This window comes from Scyliorhinus torazame, chromosome 5 (assembly GCF_047496885.1).
Source record: "Scyliorhinus torazame isolate Kashiwa2021f chromosome 5, sScyTor2.1, whole genome shotgun sequence".
Taxonomy (NCBI): Eukaryota; Metazoa; Chordata; class Chondrichthyes; order Carcharhiniformes; family Scyliorhinidae; genus Scyliorhinus; species Scyliorhinus torazame.
Genome location: NC_092711.1, coordinates 111,706,076 through 111,718,926, shown reverse-complemented (window position 1 = coordinate 111,718,926; position 12,851 = coordinate 111,706,076).

Sequence of the window (12,851 nt, the reverse complement as noted above, 5' to 3'; positions counted from 1 at the left end):
TCGACGCCTCCAATGACACCTTCTTTCCCACCAAGATCGCCACCCCTCGATTTTTGGCACCCAGCACCGAGTGAAACACCTGACCTACCCAGCCTTTCCTCAATCTTACCTGGTCTGCCACCTTCAGGTGAGTCTCCTGGTGCATAACCACATCCGCCTTGAGCCCCTTGAGGTGCGCGAACTCGCGGGCCCGCTTAATCGGCCCATTCAGACCCCTTACATTCCAGGTTATCAGCCGGATCAGGGGCTACCCACCCCCTTCCCCCGTCGACTAGCCATGACCCCCTCCTCGGCCAACCACGCGCCCGCACCCCACACCTGGCCCGTTCCCCACAGCTCAACCCGCCTCAACACCCCCCCCCCATATGCTCCAGCTCCTCCTTGACCATAGCAGCAGCAACTCTATTCCCCCCCGCCCAACGCCCCCCCCCCCACCCCGGCTAGGACCCATCCCAGCTGATTTACACCCCCCATTGCACTTCCGCAAGTCAGCTGACTCCTGCTGACCCCGGCCACTCCCGCCTCTCCTTCGACTCCTCCCATTGTGTGACACACCCTCTTCTCCCGTTCCCCATCCATAGGCTCTCCCCCTCCCCCTTCCATTCTAAGCGTGGGTAACAACCTTCGCTTCACCGCCCCAGCCCCGCCCCCTCCAGTCTTCAGCGGGGGTAAAAGCCCGCGCTTTCCACCTACCAGGCCCCGCCACCTCTGACGCAGCTCCTTTTACAGGCCCGGTCCCCTCACCCCCGACTCGGGCCTCCCCCTCCCCCGTGGGGCCCCATCTCACCGCCATCCACCACCCCTGTTCCGTTTACCTACCCCCCTCCAAGAGCCCCCCCCCCCCCGACCAACCCGACCAAAACAGTTCCCAACCCGCCCCAACCACCCTCACCGACCCGAAAGGGAAAAACTGAGAAAAAGAAGAAACCCGGAGCAATGCAAAGGCCCCCCCTCGAAAAAAGAATAAACATAACATATCAACCGCAGTCCCCAATCGCCCATCCCGACCCTCAATCTGTGTCCAACTTCTCGGCCTGAACAAAGGCCCACGCCTCCTCCGGAGACCCAAAATAATGGTGCCGGTCCTTGTAGGTAACCCACAGTCGCGCCGGCTGCAACATGCCAAACTTCACCCCCTTCCTGTGCACCGCCTTCGCTCGATTGTACCCGGCCCTCTTCTTCACCACCTCCGCACTCCACTCCTGGTATATTCAAACCTCCACATTCTCCCACCTGCTGCTCCTCTCCTTCTTGGCCCACCTGAGCACACACTCCCGATCGACGAACCGATGGAACCGCACCAGCACCGCCCGCGGAGGCTCGTTAGCCTTGGGCCTCCTCGCCAGCATTCTATGGGCCCCTTCCAGCTCCAGGGGCCCCTGAAAGAACCCCGTTCCCATCAGCGAGTTCAACTTGGTGACCACATAGGCCCCCACGTCCGGCCCCTCCAGCCCCTCCGGGAGGCCCAGAATCCGCAGATTCTTCCACCTCGACCGATTCTCCATCTCCTCGAACCGCTCCTCCCATTCCTTGTGGAGCGCCTCGTGCGCCTCCACCTTTACCGCCAAGCCCAAGATCTCGTCCTCATTGTCAGAGATCTTTTGTTGAGCCTCGCGGATCGCCACCCCCTGGGCCGTCTGTGTCTCCAGCAGCTTATCAATAGAAGCCTTCATCGGCTCTAGCAGGTCCGCTTTAATCTCTCTGAGCAGCGCTGGATACCCTCCTGCTGCTCCTCCGCCCACTGCATCCACGCTGACTGGTCTCCGCCCGCCGCCATTTTGTTCTTCTTCCCTCGCACCTTCTTCGGGTACACCACCACCTTTTTTGTCGCCCCGCTCCTAGTAGGAGCCATATAGTGACGGAGAGCTATTATTAACTCCTTCCCACACCGGGAAAAGTCAAACAAGTACCGTTGGGGGTCCTGAAAAGAGCCCAAAAGCTCGGCATAGCCGCAACCGGAAGTCCTCTAGATAGATAGATGGATAAAAAGAAAGCAAGCAAGAAAGAAAGGTAGATGGACAGAAAGAAGGAAGGATGAAACGAAAGCAAGCAAGAAAGAAAGAAAGAAAGAAAGAAAGAAAGAAAAAGATGGGTGGATTTTCATTTTCAAAACTCTAAATATGTTTTATTCGTTCATGCGATGTGTGAGCTGGTGGTTGGGCCAGCAGCAACTGCCCATCCCGGGGGGCATTTAAGATTAAACCACATTGCTGTGGATGTGGAGTCATAGGAAGGACAATCTAGTTAAGGGCAACAGGTTTCATTCCCTAAAGGACTTTACGGGCAGCACGGTGGCCTTGTGGATAGCACAATTGCTTCACAGCTCCAGGGTCCCGGGTTCGATTCCGGCTTGGGTCACTGTCTGTGCGGAGTCTGCACGTCCTCCCCGTGTGTGCGTGGGTTTCCTCCGGGTGCTCCGGTTTCCTCCCACAGTCCAAAGATGTGCAGGTTAGGTGGATTGGCCATGATAAATTGCCCTTAGTGTCCAAAATTGCCCTTAGTGTTGGGTGGGGTTACTGGGTTATGGGGATAGGGTGGCGGTGTTGACCTTGGGTAGGGCGCTCTTTCCAAGAGCCGGTGCAGACTCGATGGGCCGAATGGCCTCCTTCTGCACTGTAAATTCTATGATAATCTATGACATCAGTGAACCAGATGGGTTTTTACTACAATCGACAATGGTTTGATTGTCAGCATCAGATTTTAAATTCCTGAATTTTCTGGATTCCAGTTTCACCACCTGCCAATTTGACTCTGGGTCTCTGAATTACCAGTCCAGCGACAACATAGTTAAAGCTATATAGCTATAGCCAGAATCGTTAAACGTGACAGATGTCCTTCCTTAAAGGACATCAATAAACTAGATGGGGTTTTACTCCCATCGCTAATGGTTTCATGGTCATCTTTTAATTCCAGATGTTTCTTGATTTGAATGTCACCACATGCCGTGGTGGGAGCCCAGGTCCCCAGAGTTTGGCTCTGTGTCTCTGGGTTATTAGTCCGGCGACACTACCACTGCGCCACTGCCTTGGGGGCGTGAAAAGGGGCAGTCACTTCTGTTTTTAAGAATACATTTTGTCGTGTCAATAACTATTAGGGGTTGTGGACGTTCCTTGCAAAAGCAAATACAACTTTCAAATTACTGCCGATCTGTTCTCATCTCTTTGTTTCAGACTGCACGTAGATTAATTAAGCTCCCTTTTCTCTCTCAGATTTAATTCACTTACAAAAGCATAATGAATAACTATTTACATAAAACATACAGTGCAGAAGGAGGCTATTCGGCCCATCGAATCTGCACTGACCCATTTAAGCCCTCACTTTCACTCTATCCCCATAACCCAATAACGTCTCCTAACCTTTTTTTCGGACACGAAGGGCAATTTAGCATGGCCAATCCACCTAACCCGCACATCTTTGGACTGTGGGAGGAATCCGGAGGGAACCCACGCAGACACGGCATAGACAGCGACCCAGAGGGGAATCGAAGCTTGGGCCCTGGCAGTGTGAAGTCACAGTTCTAGCCACGTGTGCTACCGTGCTGCCCTATAATGTTGGTGTGATTGCTCCGGTGATATGTGTGTGTAATATTTTGCTGAAAGTTTGGAGTGAGTCATGTGACATTCACTTCATCAACAGAGAGAAGAAGAGGAATAAAGGAGCCATATTGAATTTCACATCACACAGCACAGTCACAAACTCCATTGTGGTAGATATCACTAATTCATACTTGTGTTTATCTGTGACAATTACTCACTGTTTTTTTTAATGGTGCCAATTGTCTTTCACCCTTTTTGCTGAAGGGATTCCGTTTGCTTTTGCTGTGGCCAATGATTGAGAGAGACAGAGTCTGTAAAGTGTGTGTGTAAGTGTGTGTGTGTCTGTATGTCTATGGTGGTCCGTTGGTCTGGAACATACCATTTTTCATTTTTTACAAAATGGTGGTACAAATAATTGAAATTATTTTTCAGCACATGACGACATTGTGTTGAGATTACCTTCCAGATCCTATGCTACAGTCAATATTTACTGTTCTTGAGTTATTGTGACAGTAATATCAAGCTGTTCATTCCCTTGCAAAGGCAAATATATGTTTCAAATTACTTACATATCAGCACACCTCGCTTTCTCTGTTGATCCCGCTTCTCTCTCTCAGACTTAACTCCTATACACAGGTACACAGCAGTCGGGTCTGGCACCTAACGTTTAAATCTTTTTTTGTTGAAGGCACTTTATGTCTTTAAAGATTAATCTCTCTCTCCCTCTCTATTGCTCTCTATCTCTCTCTTTGTCTGTCTCTCTCTCTCTCTGTCTCTCACTCACAGAGACATCAACGCACTTCAAACTTTCTACTTTACCTCTGGTAGCGAAATTGTTGTTTTAATTCCCCTTCTTCTCCCCCAGTGACAACCTTCTATCCATCTCCCCTTCGGTTAATGTGTTTTTACACAAGTACTCTAACCTTTTAAATGGAATGGGAATGGAGGTGAATGTAATGCTGAGAGCGGCAGCAATCTGTGTGGTTGTTCTTGATGCTGTCAGAGTGAGGTCACCATCACAGGCAGGAAGACTGTTCACTGTGATAACATGAAACTGACGCCTGCTGTTTCATTCTCAGGTAACACAACTTCCTGTTACTCTGCTGCCGGTACCAAACCGCAAATCTCACTTCTCAGCAGAATATAAATCCAGGGACCACAATCTGGTGAGAACATCTGTCAGTGCGGCCTCTATCTGCCCACAGAGTCAGGGCAGAGTCACACAGATCACATTGTGGTGACAGTTACAAATGAGCCTGGTGTGATCTGTTTAGACCTTCCACTCCAGGGCATAATTGGATAGTCAGTGGATCAGTCACTCGGTTCTCTGAATCCAGGAAATGATATCTTGCTCTCTTTCATTATTTTATCCTCCTCCCTCTCTCTGTGTAATTCATTTTTACTGTTTCTCAGCTTTTTTCTTTCAACCCACCGTCTCTCTTTCTCCTCTTCATGTTTGTTTGCTCACTTTTACTCTGCCTCTCTCTCCCTGTATCTCCCGCCATCTCTCTGTGTTGTCTATTTAACCAAACTGCTAAAACCATGAAGATTTGAACAGAGTAATTAAAGAGAGACTATTACAACTGGCAGGAGGCTCTGTAACCAGAGGACACAGTTTATTGTATTGAACAGGAGGATTATTTTTACACAGCGAGTTGTTATGAACTGGAAAACACAGCTGGAAAGAATGATAGAATCAGATTTAATAGTATCGTTGTAAAATGTACGATAAATATTTTAAGGCGTTAAGATATGCAGAATTATAGGCAATGGAGCCAGTCGGATGGCTCATTTCGAATCATTGTCCCAGTACCTCTTCTGTTTCGACCTCTGTCCTTCATTGGCATCGAATTAAATGCAATCATTATATAGCTTTGCTCTTGTGCCAATCCGGTCATTTGGCAGAACCTGGGCGTGTGTAGGTAATTGTCAGGAAACTTTCAGCGGCACGGTGTTTGGCACTGCTGCCTCACAGCGCCAGGGAACAGACGATTCTGACCTCGCGTGACTGTGTGTGTCGAGGTTGCACTTTCTCCCCGTGTCTGCGTGGGTTTCCTCCGGGTGCTCCGGTTTCCACCTACAGTCCAAAGATGTGCAGGTTAGGTGGATTGGCCATGCTAAATTGCCCTTCGTGTCCAAAGGTTGGGCAGGGATACAGGACAAGATCGGTGATTGGACCCAGGTAGGCTGCTCTTTCAAACGGTCTGCGCAGACTCGATGGCCATCTTCTGCACTATAGCAGAATGAGAAATTCGTTACTTTGAACAAAGAAACACTGGATAGAACTTGCTCAGAAAAAGTACAATTATCTTTAGCATTTGTGGCACGAATTCTTCATGCGATAGGGTTTTGATGATTTAGTTTCCATAACCTGGCGGATGCGGCTTCTCTGTGTCTGTATAAATGGAGAAGTGTTGGTAAGAATGAGAAGAAACAGATGTTTTCGATTCCCCTGAAAGATACATCATTATCACCTCAGATATCAGAAGTCTCTCGAGTCCGCCATGACTGTTCTCCCATTGGGTATAAAAGATCCCAGATGGAGTCAGTCACACGCTCCTCACTCAGAGATGGTTGCAATCCCTTTTTAATGCAAGGCAGACTGGGCCAAGGCCCTCGGCATCATACCTGTCTCACAGTTTCACTTGCGAATAAAACTAAGATCCTTGATACATATTATCTGCAGACGGCTGTTGATCCACTGGAGCCGGTCTTTGTGATTATTATTATACCAGACCCCAGTCTGACCCCGGGTCCGGCAGTCTCTGTTATTGATACACTGGAGCCGGTCTCTGTGATTATTATTATACCTGACCCCAGTCTGAGCCCGGGCCCGGCAGTCTCTGTTGTTGATACACTGGAGCCGGTCTCTGTGATTATTATTATACCAGACCCCAGTCTGACCCCGGGCCCGGCAGTCTCTGTTATTGATACACTGGAGCCGGTCTCTGTGATTATTATTATACCTGACCCCAGTCTGACCCCGGGCCCGGCAGTCTCTGTTATTGATACACTGGAGCCGGTCTCTGTGATTATTATTATACCAGACCCCAGTCTGACCCCGGGCGCGGCAGCCTCTGTTATTGATGGTAGAACCATAGAACCATAGAATTTGCAGTGCAGAAGGAGGCCATTCGGCCCATCGAGTCTGCACCGGCTCTTGGAAAGAGCACCCTACCCAAGGTCAACACCTCCACCCTGTCCCCATTACCCAGTAACCCCACCCAACACTAAGGGCACTTTTGGACACTAAGGGCAATTTATCATAGCCAATCCACCTAACCTGCACATCTTTGGACTGTGGGAGGAAACCGGAGCACCCGGAGGAAACCCACGCACACACGGGGAGGATGTGCAGACTCCGCACAGACAGTGGCCCAAGCCGGAATCGAACCTGGGACACTGGAGCTGTGAAGCAATTATGCTATCCACAATGCTACCGTGCTGCCCATAGAGAACCTTGGTTTTCCGGATGCTTAGTCTGAGATCCATTCTCTCATTTGCCTCGGTCAACGATGATTTGCAGCTCAGCCTCTGAATGTGTGAACACACAGGCGTCGGCTGCGTACTGCAGCTCGATGACTGAGGATGGGATGGTCTTGCTTCTGGCCTGGTGGCGTCGGAGGATGAACAATTTTCCGCTTCTCTGTCGGTTTGCTCCACTACACGGGGAGCTTCAGTTGCCAGGGTGAGTGTTGCTGCAAAGAAGATGGAGAAATGTGTTGGTGCGATGACGCAGCCCTGTGTGGCTCCAGTTTGCACACGTATTGGATCTGAGTTGGTTCCTTGGATGAGGAGCACGGCCTGCATGTCATCATGGATCTATGCTTCCTGTAATATCAGCAATCACAGTGTCACTGCCATCCACTGGCCAAACATTGCTATTGCAGTTGCTGATTTAAAATATATATTTTGTGGCATGTGGGGCCCATTGGCAAGGTCAACATTTGTTGACCACGTTTGACCCCATGAACTGATAAGTTACTGCGCCATTTTGTCTGCTGTATTAGGATTTAAACACATGACCTTAGAGAATTAGCCTGCGCATGTCAATTTCAAGCCAGTGCCATTACAGCTAACCCGCTGCCCTCTCTTTAAACATAGTCAGAGCACGTTATCAGTGCAGAAGAAGACCATTTGGACCGACATGTATGTGCTGTCCGATTGAAGGAGGATGCACACTATCACTCTTTTCTCCGATGCATAGCATTGTGTTTTTTTCCTTTTCAGATAGTAATCCATCAATTGACCCTGCCACCACCATACTCTCAAACAGTCCAGTCCACATCCGAACCATTCACCTATGTCTCCATTAATATTTTTCGAATTAACTTCCATCTGTGCCCTCTGGTACTCGATCCTCTTATCAATGGGATTAGACTCCCAAATCTGCTCTGTCTAGAACCCTCATGATTTTCAATACCTCTGCCAGATCACTTCTCAACATGTGTGTCAAGGAAAATAGTCGTAACTTCTCTAATCTATCTTCGTCACTGAAATTGCTCATCTCCGGAACCATTCTTGTGAATATTTTCTTCATTCACTCTCATCATTTCACACCAGTGATGCTGGTGCTTATGCAGTTACATTGTGTATCTTGTGTTGCCCTATTATGTACTTTCTTTTATTTCCTTTTCTTTTCATGTACTAAATGATTTGTTGAGCTGCTCGCAGGAAAATACGTTTCACTGTACCTCCGAACACGTGACAATAAACAAATCCAATCCAATCTCTCGTCTAAGTGTGGTGCCCACAATGCTTAAGTTCATTCCGAACCAGAATTTACTACACGTTTAACATTACGTCCCTTCCTCTGTATTCTATATTCCCATCGATAATGCTCTTTATTAATTGCTTTATTGACCGTTTTCTCAACCTGTCCCACACCATCAATAATTTATGCACATATACACACCCTGCTTCCTCTGCTCCTGTACAGCCTTTTGAATGATTCCCTTTATTTTCTTTTGCCTTTTTGCATTCTGCCTAACATATGAATTACTTCACAATTCTCTGCAATAAATTTAATCTCGCAGTTTCCAGCCCATTGCACCAACCTCCCTGCCTGGTTTTGATGTTATACATTATCCCACTGTTATGGGCCAGGGTTTAGAGAACACCAAAGTGTATCATGGAGTTCAACTGATCCACACTTTTAATAGATTGTGGTTATGGGGAGCACAAGGGCCTACTTTACAGGTGTGATGCAACAGAGATCTAAAGTACTTTTAAAACAAAACCATGTTGATTTATGAATCCAGTTAGCACTTTATAAACCCACAGTAAACATCTTAACAACTATTAACATCAATAATCCCCACAGATACAATATTCTATAAGTAACCCTTCATAACTTCCCTAACAACATCCATATGTTAAACCGTTTTCAAAGAAAGACAGCAGGTTTAAATTCTCTATAGAAACAGTTATTACTTTGAAATCCTCAAATGAGCTGAAGACAGTCTGTTGCTTGTAGAGAGAGATCATTATTCAGCTACTTGCTTTGCCTGCAGCTATCCAGCTCTGAAAACGAAACTAAAACGCACTGTAGCTGCCTGCTCGAAAACGAAAGTAAAGCAGACAGACAGCCCAGCTCCAATCACACTCTGACATCACTGCAGCTATTTGATAAACACACCCAGTTCTTAAAGGTACTCTCACATGACAGCCACTGATGGTTCACAACACCTCCAAGTTTCATACCATCCGCAGAATTTCAAAATCGTCCTTCTCAACCATGGTCCAGATCATTCATGTGTCATAGATAAGGCCGTACTGCTGATCGCTGGAAACTTCACTACAAATCTGCTTTCACCCCAGAAAACAGCTGATCCACACTGCTGGTTGTTTTCTGGCAATTTCCTTTCGAACTTGGTACTGCCTATTTTACCCCATGATCTCCATTTATGCTCACAAGGTTGCGCTATTGTCAAATAGCTTTTGAAACTTCAACAACAGCAATACTCAGATCAACCATCTCTGCTGCTCATCATAAAACTCAAACAGCTTAATTAACCACGAATTGCCCTCAGTAAATCCTTGCTGGTTTCAACTATCAAGAAACTATTTCCACTGATGTACCAGTTCATCACCATCGCTGGAGGTCCCAAAATTTTGGTTGTAACAAATTGCAGATGAATGTGGGTTAAATTCAGCTAAAGAATAAAGTGCCTCAGTTGGTGTTAATGTATTTTTCTGGTTACCTTAATTGAAAGGAGGAATGTGGAACCACGAGAACCACATGCTGAAATGTGATGATTTGTGTAAGTGAATGGGCTTAACACCATAAACATAATGTGAAGTTCACCAACCTTAGAAACCCAATTAATTATTTCCCTTGATTGAAAAGGAACGAAACAATTGCTGCTCTCCAGCGTGTTTCACACTCAATTCGACTCCACATTAACACTTCTTAGCACGGTGGCTTCACCATTTTCTCCCCGACGTCTTCCAATGTCATGGAATCATAGAATGTCTACAGTGCAGAAGGAAGCCATTCGGCCCTTCGAGGCTGCAACCACCCTCTGAAAGAGCAGTAAATAATGTCCTTGGTAATATCTGGTGCAGGAATAAGAGAAATGGTTTTACATAATATAAAACGTATCGTGATCGAGCGTAATATGCAAAGTTCAGAAGCTCAGAAGCATATAAAATATGAACAGGAATAGAGAATTCGGTCTTTCGAGCCTGCTTCCATATTCAATAGTGTGTCAGATAATCCTCCATATCGACATCATTCTCCCGCTCAGTCGTATACCTCTTGCCGTCTATTGAGTCGAAGAATTTATCCATTTCCTTCTTAAATACATTCAGTGATTTGGGCTTTTGGAGCAGCCTGTGGTAGATAATTCTGTAGCTTCAACAACCGCTGAGTGAAGACCTTTCTCCTCATTTCAATCCTAAATGGATTACTCCTGAGACCGTGACGTCTTGCTGAACACTCCCCAATCATAGGAAACATCAAAGAACAAAGAACAAAGGAAAGTACAGCGCAGGAACAGGCCCTTCGGCCCTCCAAGCCTGCGCCAACCATGCTACCAGTCTAAACTAAAATCTTCTACACTTCCGGGGTCCGTATCTCTCTATTCCCATCCTATTCATGTATTTGTCAATGTGTCCCTCAAACGGCACTATCGTACTTGCTTCCAACACCTCCTCCGGCAGCGAGTTCCAGGCACCCACTACCCGCTGTGTAAAAAACTTGCCTCGTACATCTACTCTAAACCTTGCCCCTCGCACCTTAAACCTCTGCCCCCTAGTAATTGACCCCTCTACCCTGGGAATAAGTCTCTGACTATCCAGTCTGTCTATGCCCCTCATAATTTTGTAGACCTCTATCAGGTCGCCCCTCAACCTCCGTCGTTCCAGTGAGATCAAACCGAGTTTATTCAACCTTTCCTCACAGCTAATGCCCCCCATACCAGGCAACATCCTGGTAAATCTCTTCTGCGCCCTCTCTAAAGCCTCCACATCCTTCTCGTAGTGTGGCGACTTGAATTGAATACTATACTCCAAGTGTGGTCTAACTTTGGTTCTATATAGCTGCAACATGACTTGCCAATTTTCATACTCAATGCCCCGGCCAATGAAGGCAAGCATGCCGTATGCCTTCTTGACTACCTTCTCCATCTTTCCGTGACCTGTGGACCTCTACACCAAGATCTCTCTGACTGTCAATACTCTTGAGGGTTCTACCATTCACTGTATATTCCCTACCTGTATTAGGCCTTCCAAAATGCATGACCTCACATTTGGCCAGATTAAACTCTGCCATCACTCCGCCCAAGTAGACAGACGATCTAAATCCTGCTGTATCCTCTGACAGTCCTCTTCGCTATCCGCAATTCCACCAATCGTTGTGTCATCTGCAAACTTACTAATCAGACCAGCTACATTTTCCTCCAAATCATTTATATATCCTGCGAACAGCAAAGGTCCCAGCACTGATCCCTGCAGAACACCACTAGTCACAGCCCTCCAGTCAGAAAAGCACCGTTCCATTGCTACTCTCTGCCTTCTATGACCTAGCCAGTTCTGTATCCATCTTGCCAGCTCACCTCAGATCTCGTGTGACTTCACCTTTTGTATCAGTCTACCATGAGGGACCTTGTCGAACGCCTTACTGAAGTCCATATAGACAACATCCACTGCCCTACATGCATCTATCATTTTTGTGACCTCCTCGAAAAACTCTATCAAGTTAGTGAGACATGACCTCCCCTTCACAAAACCGTGCTGTCTCTACTAATGCGTCCACTTGCTTCCAAATGGGAGTAGATCCTGTCTCGAAGAATTCTCTCCAGTAATTTCCCTACCACTGACGTGAGGCTCACTGGCCTGTAGTTCCCTGGATTATCCTTGCTACCCTTCTTAAAGAAAGGAACAACATTGGCTCCTCTCCAGTCCTCCGGGACATCACCTGAAGACAGTGAGGATCCAAAGATTTCTGTCAAGGCCTCAGCAATTTCCTCTCTTGACTCCTTCAGTATTCTGGGGTAGATCCCATCAGGCCCTGTGGACTTATCTACCGTTATATTTTTCAAGACGCCCAACACCTCGTCTTTTTGGATCTCAATATGACCCAGGCTATCTACAAACCCTTCTCCAGACTCAACATCCACCAATTCCTTTTCTTTGCTGAATACTGATGCGAAGTATTCATTTAGTACCTCGCCCATTTCCTCTGGCTCCACACATAGATTCCCTCCCCTGTCTTTCAGTGGGCCAACCCTTTCCCTGGCTACCCTTTTGCTTTTTATGCACGTGTAAAAAGCCTTGGGATTTTCCTTAACCATATTTGCCAATGACTTTTCGTGACCCCTTTTAGCCCTCCTGACTCCTTGCTTACGTTCCTTCTTACTTTCCTTATATTCCACACAGGCTTTGTCATTCCTGCATCCTGCCTCTCCGGCCCAGTCAGAATTGTATACGCTTCAATGAGACCCCCTCTCTTTCTGCTAAACTCCAGTGAATGGAGGCCTGGTCGACCGAATCTCTCTCATACAACAATCCTGCCATCCCAGGCATCAGTCTGATGGACAATCGCTGAACTCCCTCGAGGAAAAGCATTTCCATTCTGGGGTAAGGAGACGAAAACTGCTCACAATATTCCTGCTGTTTCCCCACCAATGTCTGTATCGCTGCTGTAAGACAGACTTGCTCCTGTACTCAAGTCATCATGCAATGAAGGACAACACACCACTTGCCATCCAAACTGTTTGATGCCCCTGCATGCTTGTTTTCAGTAATAGGAGTGTAAGGACTTCCAAGTCCCTTTGTGGATCAACATTCCCAATCTATTGCTATTTATATAAT